Genomic DNA, 12,589 nt, shown 5'->3' with positions numbered 1-12,589 from the left:
CGGTGCCCAGTTTATGCAGTGTTGGGGATTGAACCCAGGGCTTTGTGTATGCTGGGCAAGCACTCTACTGACTGAGCTACACTCCCCTGCACCCCCCAACCCTATCAACCACCTTTCGAGACTCTGATGCCTCTACACAGGAAAAGATCTAGCCAAGGGGCAGGTTCCTAGGATTGGGGAGAGGAGGAGGATGGCAAGATGGTTAATGACACGGAGAGACAACTTTAAAAGGCGTAGCTAAGATGAGGACCCGGAGGGGACACCCAATATGTTCTCTGGCTGGTGTCTAGGGACCTGTCTTGGTCCTGGTTTCTGAGTCTCTCATGCATTCCAGGGGTAGGAGGAGAAGGTGAGGTTGGTTCAGCAGAACCATGATCTCGGAGTTGAAAGGTTTGGAAAGCCAAGGATGAGGGCTGGCGGGGAAGGGCATTAGGAGGTGTGGGAGAGAAAGAGCAGGGGCTTCGTCGCCCCACCCCCCCCCCCGCCACTCACCCCCCCTTTTCCTGCTCCCCCTCCCCCAACCGGTGACTCACCTCTGCAGCCATTCCTTTCGTCAGCCATGGGGAGGGGTGGAGATGGGCAATGAGAGGGGCACTTTGTAAGGAGACGGGGGTCTCCACTTGGAGCTCAAAACAAGTGTTAAAGACCCTTGGAAATGGTCCGATTCAGAATCCATTCATGTCTTAAACGCCCCCCGCCCCCCGCCCCCAAGCCAATCCAAAGCTGGGCAAGTCTGGGAAGGAACTTGGAGAGAGGGTCAGGGAGGAGCCAAGCAGAGGGTTCCGAATGATACATGGTGGGAAGGGGGGATTCTCACTCTGATTTTTAATACCAGGGTCCCATTCCATTAGACCCCCACCCACCCACTTCGGAGTGGGGGAGGGGAGACCCAGCAAGCCGGGGGAGGCCATTGCCGCAAAGATGAGTCACCAAGCAAAGAGAAAAAGAGGCAGAGATGGGAGAGACATAGAGAGACTGCTACTCGAGAGACCTGGAAAGGGAAACACACCACACACATTTGTGCACACACACACACATACGTTTCACACTCACACACAATGAAGCTGGCATTCACAACTAACAAGAGAAATTGGGTGCTTCCATAATCTTACTCCAACCCCTCCAAAATCCACCTGTCACAGGACACGACCCGCTCCTACAGAGTTACACTCCGACTCTCAGACACACCCACTTAACAAACACAATGTCACACTTCACTTAGCAGAGCCATCCAGACTTAATGCTGAGGATGTGCCGGAGTGATGGCAATCTGCACTGACAGACCTTATTCCTTTTTTCCCAGGGTGGTGGGAGAGGGTTAAAAAAAAAAAAAAAAAAGAAAAAACAAACAAACAAACAAACAAAAAACCACCTCATGAAACGTGACTTCAAAAATCAAGACGCAGTTTCGGGGACTCACAGCATGCACTGTGCACACGCGACAATACACGTAAGTCGCCTGCCTCCCCGTCCACACATAACCACATTAAGCATCCTCATAAAAAGAAAAAGACACTTGGAGTACCTGTTTCAGAGGATACATCAGGTTGGTTGCCCCGAGCACATCCCACCCAGACACCCCCTGGCTCGCACACACATATACAGAAAGGCAGACACACAAAGACACCCATGGGCGCACTCACACGGACGAGAACCACCTTGCGCTGCCTCGCCCGCGTCCGCACTTGTCCTGGCGCCCCCGTGTGGTAGGATTGAGGATCGCAGTCTCCACCGCTCCGGAGAAGGAGGCGGGGGCGGGGGGGGGCGGTGCCCAGGTTCTTCCACCTCCTTCTCTCCTCTGTCACGCGCTGCCCACCCAGAAATGGGGAAAGGCAGAGCGTCTGGAAAGCACGGTCCAAAGAGGTGGGAGTTAGATGCCTGGGGTCTTGGAGGACCGAGTGAACTTAGGAGAGGAACCCAATAATTTAGGTAGCAATTCATTCCTATGTCCAGGGGAAAAAACGGTGACCCCGGGCTAGCCCAGATACAACCTGGGTTCTTTCTTCTGTTTGATGGAGGTGGGGGAGAGCAATGGACAGCATCCCTCCCTGCCCGTCATTAGCCCAATTGCTACCGGGCTTGGAGATCCTCTTGAATACAGGCTGATGGGGGAGCGGGGCGGGACGGGGTGTGTATCCTTCCCCATGGACAAGAAATGAAACATACACACACAGAAGAAGAACCAAAGATCCTTTATTGCCATATGGCCATAGTGGGAGCGACCAGAAAGGTGGCAGGCCAGGCTGAGACAGAGCAGAGCAGCAAGCAGCAAGGGCTGAACTGGGAAGAATCTGGACAGCCATGGCTGTGCCCTCTTGCAAGCCTTGAATCCTCCTGGAGCTCTCCACAGCCCACACCTTGGATTCCAGCTCCAGCAAACTCTGTAGTGGAGGTAACATTTCCCTAGCAACTGTTCCCTTGACCAACAAGAAGTTCAATTCAACAGCATGACCTCGAGAGAGGTTCTGCGCATGCTCGGGGCTTGGACCACTCAGGTTAGAGACCTGCTGTGAGGCTTCTGGCAACCGGGATCGGCTTAGAAACCACTTGGATCTTTTTGAGTCTGTTCTTTCCCTCCCGTTAGTGTGGGGATCCAGCAGCGAAGGAGGCCGCACTCTATAAACACAACGGTTACTTTTCATATTTCAGCAGAAAGAGTCCAGGCTGAGGCTGGGGTGCAGCTCAATTGGCAAAGTGCTTGCCTAGAAGGCCTGAGCCCCGGCTTCCATCCCCAGAACCCATTGCAGAAACTGGGCCTCACCAGGCGCGCCTTTAATCCTGGCACTTGGGAGTAGAAGCAGGAGGATCGGGAGTTCAAAGCCATCCTCAGCTACATGTCAAATTCAGGCCTGACTGGGATAGGTGAGACGCGGTCTAAGGGGAGGGGGATGGAAATCCACACATTATAGAGCAATGGAGGTAGATGCATCCAGAAATATCTGGGATATAGCCCTCTATTGCTCCAAATTTTCCAGTCAGAACCGCCCGTGGGTTGAAGGTTTATGGGTGGAGCCTTGAAAAGTGAGACTGTAGTTGGATAAATTTTTAGGAACCCCCAACCCCTGGGAGGACAGGTTCGGGAAATGCCTCACCAGAGATAAACACAGAGGCCCGAATGGGGAGCGTTACAAATCCGCTTCACGTCCCGAGTCTCTCACCCACTGGGTGGTGGGTGAAGCTAGAGCACTGGACACAGGGGGAACCAAGTTAGAGACTGAAGTTCAGGGAGGAGGAGAAAAACGGGCAGAGTGGAAGAGGCAGTGTCTGCTGGTCAACAGAAGCTGAGGCGGGGGACCCCGGGCCAGCTCCGGGAGTGAGGATAAATACCGAAGCACTCTCCTAGTAGCCAGGGTCTGAATGCTGCACACACTTTTGCTCGCGTCCACCAGGGGGTGTAAGAGAGAAGCCAGCCAGAGCATTCTTCAGTTCTGCTACAGGGAAGGACTCTGAAGGGACCTGTTCTTAGAAGGGCTCGAAGTGGGGCCATGCAGGGGGATTCCCCCAGGCACTGATGTGGGCAAGGGCATTTTGGGGTGCTTTTTAGCAAGCAAGATAGGAAAAGTTAGGGAGTTAGGAATTAGAACCTAGGGGTTGGAGAGATGGCTCCGTTGTTGAGAGCACTTACTGGCTGAGGACCTGGGTTTGGTTCCTAACATCCACATGGAGTCTCACAACCATCTGTAACTCCAGTCCCAAAGAATCCAATGTCCTCTTCTGGTCTCCTCGGGCACTGCATGCAGGTTGCACACAGACAGACATACATGCAGAGAAAACACCCATACACGTAAAATAAAAATACAACTTTCAGCTGGGCGGTAGTGGCGCACGCCTTTAATCCCAGCACTCGGGAGGCAGAGGCAGGCGGATCTCTGTGAGTTCGAGGCCAGCCTGGGCTACAAAGTGAGTTCCAGGACAGGCACAAAGCTACACAGAGAAACCCTGTCTTGAAAAACAAAATAAAGAAAAGAAAAAAGAAAATACTGTTTTCTTAAAAAATTAAAAGTAAACCTTTAAAAGAGGAAGGGGGCTAGAGAGATGGCTCAGCAGTTAGGGGCACTTCCTGTCCTTGCAGAGGACCCAAGTTCGTTCCCAGCACCCACATAACTCCAATTTCAAAGGACCCAGTGTCTTCTTCTGGCCTCTTCTGGCATCAGGCACACATATGGTCTATGCAGGCAAAACACTCACACACATGGAATAAAGTAAGTCTAAAAAAGAAAGATTTGGAGGCTAGGACCCCCAAGATGGCGAGTGGACAAAGGCTCTTGTCATTCAGCCTGCCAACCTGAATTTGATCCCCTGGACCAATCAATATAGGGAAAGGAAAGAACTCTTCCAAAGTTTCCCTCCGACTCTCACACTCATACAGTGATGCTCTTACAAATACACAAAATAATTAAATATAAAAACAAAAAGTTGGTTTTGTGTGTTTGTTTGAGAACCAGCCTATTTCTGAGCGGGGCGGAGCTTGGGAATGGCAGATGTGGGGCTGGCTGAGGATCTGCAGTGTGTGTGTGTGGAGGTGGGGGTGGGGAGGGGGGTTCTAAAGAGCTCCTTGCTCCTTTCCGGAGGAGAGGCCTTAGATGTCCGTCCCTCCCGCAGGTGCTGCGCAATGCTAACCCTTGGCTAACCCGACCCTCCCCGGCTGTTCCGACGAGTCAGCCAGCTGTGAGCGCAGCTTGATGCCAAGTGGCGCTGGCGCAGCCTGGCCAGGGGCTTGTCGCCGCTGCAGGTGCCACAGCTGCTGGTCTGCACTTGCGCACTGGAGCTGCGGAAAGCCACTCTGGCCTTCTCCACCGGGCAGAATGAGGGAGGGGTGCAGGCACAGCATGCGCTCGCTGTCCGTCGGTCCGCTCGCCGCTCCCGGCCTCTGGTCTTGAACAGCAGCTGTCGGTCACACCGACGGCCCTAAGGGGTGATGGTGGCGCCACGACAGCAGCAGGAGGGCCGTGTCTCAGCTCGCCCTGGTCGGAAGATGGTGGGCAGCGGTGCTGACCCGTAGGGCTAGGCTAGGAAGACGGAATCCTCCCTTCAGTAAACAGGGCTGAAAGAATGCTCTGCGGGGACCACAAACGAGCACGCACCCGAGGCCAGAGGCTGTTCCTTCTCAACGTCATCACTCCCACAGCCCCTCACATGGGCCGATGCTCAGGAGGTTTGGAGTAAGTTGGGTGAAAAGTCTGGGTCCCCCAAAGTAGCGGGGCTGGACTAGAGTCAGAAGAGTCCCACTACCTGGATCTCCACGGAAAGATGGATGAGTTTGGAGCAAGCCGGGAATAAGGCTGTTTCCATCCCTGGGTCTCCAAGGGGGATGAACCCGAGGGAGACGGATCAGAAGATGGAGTCGAAGAGGAGAAGGGAACGGGAAGGTTCCAGTTAGAGTGTTTTAGGTTCTTAAAGAATTGGCAGGATCACCTGGCCGTGGCGATGGGATCCCAGGCCAGCCTTTGTCTTTTAAGATTAAGAAGTATTTCTTCCGTTGGGGCTGGAGGGCAGATGGTTGCCTCGGAGGAGCCACACCAGCTTGGCCCTCGGAGGCTGTCCCTTGACTGACTGTGAGCAGAAACAGTGCGGGAGCCTAGGCCACTCCCGGTGCGGCGCCCTCCTGGTACCACACGCAGCTTCCCCCGCCAGCAGGGTCTCCAGGCTGGGAGAGGCTCACACTGCGGACTCCAGCGTGATCTGCAGGGGGAGGCCTCTAGGGGGCTGTCTCTCAGCCTCCACCCCTGCCACGGCTGTGGTTCACCTGGCCCCCAAGCCGCTGACCACATCACTCAGGTGACAGGCCAGGTTCCAGGAGGCTGGTATAGCTGGGACTGTGCAGAGAGGAAGAAGAGCCCATCGCTAGGACTTGGAGAGCATCCAATCCCAGACCATTCGCCCCGTATCTCTGGCTCTAGCCCCCAGACTTACCCACACCCCCAGCTCGCTACCTGCTTGCTTCCTCTATTAAGTCACTGTAGACATCAAATGGAAATTGTTACTATCCTTGAATGAATTAGAACAGTGTTTCTCAACCTGCGGGTCGCGACTCCCCTCGGGGTTTCCCACGACCCTTTCACAAGGGTCGCCCAAGACCACCGGAAAACACGGATGTTTACATTACAATTCGTAACAGTAGCAAAATTACAGTCATGAAGTAGTAACTAAAATAATTTTATGGTTGGGGGTCACCACACCATGAGGAACTATAAGAAAGGGTCGCAGCGTTAGGAAGGTTGAGAACCACGGCTCTGGGGCCTGGAGTCCAGGCCAGCTCTGAGTTCTGGCTCTCAGCTTCTTGGTCCTCTGTGCCACACAGTTCAATCCGCTCCAGGGTCCCAGATGTAGCCTTACTCCGCTGGCCTCCTCTCCCCTTCCTGTGCTTCCGTCCTGAGAATCTACGGGGCCCCTAACTGGAGCCGGCATTCTGCTTCTTCTCCTCCATCTTGCCTTCCGAGTCTCCTCTAGCTGTTCCCGAGCCCTTAGAGACTTCCCTGCTGCCTATTCCAAACTGGTCTGCCTTTTTGTAGGAATCAGACTACAAACTACCTCCTTCCCATTTGGAGTTCCTTCCTTCCTTCCTCCTTCCTCCTCCTTCCTTCTTCTTTCCTCCCTCCCTCCCTCCCTCCCTCCCTCCTCCTCCTTCCTCCTCCTCCTTCCTTGCCTGGAACTCCCTATGTAGCTAGATGAGACTGGCCTTGAACTCAGAGGCCAGCCTGCCTCTGCCTCCTTGTGCAGGGATTCAAGTTTTGTGCCACCACCCATCAGGCTCCTCCTCCCCCCCTCCCTCCTGGACCACTGCTGATGCAGGGGACAAATTCCCCACCACAGTTCTCCTCCCTCCTCTTCTCTCTTTCTTGCTGGAGTCCTCACGACTCCCCTGTAAGAGCTTCTCTATGCATCCCTTCCAGGACTCCTGCCGAGTCCCTCCCTATGAACCTGGCATGCTCTTGGTGGCCAGTTCTTCTATTTTCTCCACCCAGAGACAAGGTCGAGGAGAAACGACCTCCCTCCCCGAGTCCCGATAACTCCCGCTCCAGACCTATTTCCTCATATGAACCACACAACCAATCAAATCCCCCATGGTCTCTCAGCCAATTACAGCGTTCCCTTCATGCTACCTGATGAAACCTCCACAGTCAAGACCCCGGGGACACAGACCCCCAGCTCTGCAGGGGATGATATTAGTTTGGCTTAAAGGGGAACCAGCTGCGGCACAAGAGGTGTTTGAAGGAAATGTTGTTTATTTATTTCCTATGGGTGTTTTTCCTGCATGTATGTTTGTGGATGAGGTACATGCCTACAGGGCCCAAGGATGTCAGGGCATTGGATGCCCTGGAACTGGAATTACAGGTAGTTGTGAGCTGCCCAAAGTGGGTGCTGGAAACGGAACTGAGGTTCTCTGTAAGAGCATTAAGTGCTCGTAACTGCTTAAGCCAGTGGCTCTCAACCTGTGGGCCAAGACCCTGTGGGGTCAAATGAACCTTTCACAGGGGTCGCATATCAGATATCCTGTGTATCAGATAATGACATTATGATTGATAACAGTAGCAAAATTATAGTTGTGAAGTAGCAACAAAATAATTTTATAGTGGGGGGGTCACCACAACATGAGGAGCTGTATTAAAGAATCGAAGCATTAGGAGGGTTGAGAAACACTGGATTTTGCCATCTCTCCAGCCTCTAAAAAATATTTGTAAAGAAGAGTTCCCGCCTCCTCTTCTTTTTTCGAACATTTCTCTGCTAGCTTTGCGCTTTCCTGAACTCACTGTAGACCACTGCCCGCCACAGAATCCACCTGGCTCGCCCCCGGGCGGAGGCGCGCCCCCCCCCGCCTCCTCTTTCTTGCCTGAGTCTTTGTAATCTGCCTCGAGTGAAGCCAGCCTGGGTGAGGGGAAAAAAGAAACTAGATTTAAAGCTTGTCCAAGCTCCTCAGGGGCCACTACAATCTACAGGGCTTGACCTGAACAAGATCAACACAAAACAGTCCATCCACATCCGGTCATGGAGGAGGGAAGGATTCCTAAGGCCCTGCCCCTTGAGGACTAAAAGGAGTTAATTGCTAACAGGGCAGTACCTCGGCCTTTGGGAAATCCTGCTCCAAGACCATCTCCAGGGTATGCAAAAAAATCCACAAATGCAGTGAGAGCTAGACTTTTCTATCTGAGGGGTAGATAAGGAAACACACACTTTCTGATGGTAACTTTCTTTTTTACTTCATCTCAAAAAATCTCCTTCTGGAGCTGGGTGGTGGTGGCGCACACCTTTAATCCCAGTACTTGGGAGGCAGAGCCAGGCAGATGTCTGTTGCTGGAGGGCTTCTCTCCAGGTTCCCCAAGCCCCGCAGTCCCACAATCCACTTATGAAATAATCACTCAGACGCTTATATCACTTATAAACTGTATGGCTGTGGCAGGCTTCTTGCTAACTGTTCTTATATCTTAAATTAACCCATTTCTGTTTTTTTTTTTTTTTTTTTTTTTTTTTTTTTTTTGGTTTTTCGAGACAGGGTTTCTCTGTGTAGCTTTGCGCCTTTCCTGGAGCTCACTTGGTAGCCCAGGCTGGCCTCGAACTCACAGAGATCCGCCTGGCTCTGCCTCCCGAGTGCTGGGATTAAAGGCGTGCGCCACCAACGCCCGGCCTTAACCCATTTCTATAAATCTATACCTTGCCACGTGGCTGGTGGCTTACCGGCGTCTTCACATGCTGCTTCTCCTGGCGGTGGCTGCAGTGTCTCTCCCTCAGCCTTCCACTTCCCAGAATTCTCCTCTCTCCTTGTCCCCCTACTCCTGCCTGGCCACCTACTTCCTGCCTGGTCACTGGCCATCAGTGTTTTATTTATATAGAATGATATCCACAGCAGATGTCTGTGAGTTTGAGGCCAGCCTGATCTACAGATTGAGATCCAGGACAGGCACCAAAACTACACAGAGAAACCCTGTCTCGAAAAACAAACAAACAAACATAAAATATCTCCTTCTGAAAACTCTTTGTCTCCACACAGCTACGTTCTTTAAACACTGCTATGTATCTCTCTTTACATGCACACATCCTCTCCTACACAGTCATACATCTCTATATGCAGTTTCATCTCTTTTTACATAGCTCCACATCTCCGTCTCCACACATCTCTCTTCTACACACTTTTCTCCTCTCTACTCCACTACATCCCTTCACACACTACTACATCACTCACTCACTCTTTACTCGATCACTCGCTCACTCGCTCACTTTCCTCTGCAGACACATTTCTGCCCTATGCACACATCTCTGGACAAATAGGAGTTACATCTTCAGGGTCACAAAGCATTTCTTGAGTAAACAATAAGAGACAGAGCCATTCTGATACACGTAAGGAATCACATGGTTTCTCTCAAGCTAGGGAGGCCCCGCTGACCGGGCATGGTGAATAAAGCAGACACGTAGCTCTGAGTGGTTAGGGTTCCCAGACAGAGAGTGACATTGACATTCAGAACTTAAACAATAAACAGCTAGTTGGCTGGACCTTGAGGCCAGGAGCATGTGCAGAAAGTCAATTGCTGTGGGGAATTGATGTCTTTAACGTTATCAGCTTGGCTTTGGTTCCACAAACAGACACCTGGGAACTTGCCCTTGTGCAATTCGTCTCCAGGGACAACTAGTCTATTTTGGATTTGCTCTGAGGTCTTAGCTAAATGTGTGGAAAGCTGTCTTTGTGGCTGAGAACACAGTTATTTTATGTCAGTCTGAGTATGAAAAATATCTTAGTATTATTTCTATTCATCAAAACTATACAGCTTGCACAGAAATCATCTTCCTGACCATCCACAGATAAATATGTGCCCAATAGATGGAATATATACATGAGATAAACATACAATCAGTGGGAAAACACCCATAGCAGTTCTTAGGGAAGAAATGTAATAGCACATGAGAAAAATGACAGACAGGAGCAAAGTCATTTACAGTCAGTGGCCCATAGTCTTCACCAAGTGGGGCTTCCCATCAGAGAGTTATTTGTCTGATGGGTCAACCTATTGAATACTTCTTGTCACCTGCCGTATATTCCCAGGGCCTCCAGCAGGGGAGGGTGGGACAGTTTCTTCAATGATGAAACCACTGCTGTGTTACCCTTGTTCCTGTAAATAACCTCCCATTCATCTTCTGTATTGAGCCCTGATGAAGCACGTTGGTATACACACACACACACACACACACACACAAACACACCATACACTATGCACACACACCATACACTATGCACACACACTATACACTATACACACACCATGCACACACACACCATACACTATACATACACACCATACACACACACCATATACTATGCACACACCACACACACACACACACACTATACACTATACACATACACCACACACACACGCTATACACTATGCACACACACCATACACACACACACCATATACTATGCACACACACCACACACACACACACACACTATACACTATACACACACACCACACACACACGCTATAACACTATGCACACACACCATACACACACACACCATATATTATGCACACACACCACACACACACACACACACACTATACACTATACACACACACCACACACACACGCTATACACTATGCACACACACCATACACACACACACCATATATTATGCACACACACCACACACACACACTATACACTATACACATACACCACACACACACGCTATACACTATACATACACACCATACACACACACACCATATACTATGCACACACCACACACACACACACTATACACTATACACACAAACCACACACACACGCTATACACTATGCACACACACCATACACACACACACCATGCACACACACACACATCATATACTATTCACACACACCACACACACACATTATACACTATACACACATACTACACGCACGCTATACACTATACACACACACACACACACTATACCCTATGTACACACACCATACACACACACACACCATATACTATGCAAACACACACACCACACACACACACTATACACTATACACACACACCACACACACACACCATACACTATACATACACACCATATACACACACACCATATACTATGCACACACACCACTCACACACACTATACACTATACACACACACCACACACACACTATACCCTATGCACACACACCATACACACACACACACACACACACACTCAACCATGAAAATAGGAGGACTAATTGGGGAGAGGAAGAAGGTCAGGGGGTGTGAGAGTTAGTTTCCTTTGTCCACTTGTCTCAGCCTGGAATCACCTGGGAAGAAAGTCTCAAGGACTGTCTAGAGCAGGCTGGCCTGTGGATATGTCTGCACGGGATTGTCTTGACTGTGCGTTTATAGACAGGGGAAGATCCAGCCCACTGTGGGCAGCACCATTCCCTAGGGAGAGGATCCTGGGCTGTATGAAGTGGAGAGATCGAGCTGAGCTTGGACGTGCACGCACTCATTTCTCCGTGCTCTTGATTGTGGGTGTGATGTGAGCAGTCCCGGTACCTTGACTTTTCTGTTGTGATGGGCTGTCGCCTGGAATTGTGGGCTGAAACAAACCCTTGCTCTCCTAGATTGAATTTGTCACAGAGACATAAACAAAACCAGGACCAGCTGGACCAGGCAGTGGGATAAAGGAGGGGGATGGGGAACACATATGATCAAAGTACTTAGGTCAGATACATGTGCAATGAATGAACCATTATTCTATACAAATAATATATGCTAACACAATTTTTAATATACCCAACTGTAGCAGCATAAACAGTTAAACTCAGGAGGCAGAGGCAGACAGATCTCGTCACAAGCCAGCCTTGTCTATATAGTGGCTTCCAGGCCAGCTAGGGCTACATTGTAAGAGCCTATCTCCAATAAATAATAAAAATTAACAATCACGGTGTTCAACTCTCTTTACAATAGGAGAGGAGCCTTTGGGAAAATTGCAAACCCGGCCCGAGACGCTTTCATAGGCAGAGCCAGGCCAAAGGTGAAACTCTCAGACTTCCAGCTTAGGGAAAGAATCCTCTCTCTGCTTTACCTGGGTCTCCAAACCCAGCCTGAAGAAAGAGGGCAACTATAGGGTCGAGTCTCCATCAGAGCCAAAGCGTCTGGCCACGCTGACTCAGAGCCAGAAATGACATTCTTGGGGAACCCATCCTGCCCAGCCTACACCACATTAACACACAAACCTGCATGCCTAGAAATCCCCTGCCCCCTTCATCCGGAAAATGAAGTTAGTTATTGACCGTCCCCCTCCCCCATTTGTATCTTCAGGGATCAGCAAGATGGCTCCGCGGATAAGTGCTTGCTTATGCATGGTGATTTGATCCCTGTGATCCCTGTGCTGAGAGAAGAAAACCATTTACGTTTTTAGATAACCGGAACCAGCCGTGCCCCGTTCCCGGAGAAAACACAAGCAGGCGGGCCCACGGCGACGGCAGCCATTCATGGTCCCGTGTCCCGTGGGGCAAAGCGTGAGTGGCCTGGAACTGGGGCTCCTCTGACTAACCGAAGACTTCAGGCTCCTGTTTCCTTCCACGGCTTCCAGGATGGGGAGACCGTTCCAAAGGGTGCT

The sequence above is a fragment of the Peromyscus leucopus genome, chromosome 23 (assembly GCF_004664715.2).
Source record: "Peromyscus leucopus breed LL Stock chromosome 23, UCI_PerLeu_2.1, whole genome shotgun sequence".
Lineage (NCBI taxonomy): Eukaryota > Metazoa > Chordata > Mammalia > Rodentia > Cricetidae > Peromyscus > Peromyscus leucopus.
This window is presented reverse-complemented; position numbering follows the sequence as displayed.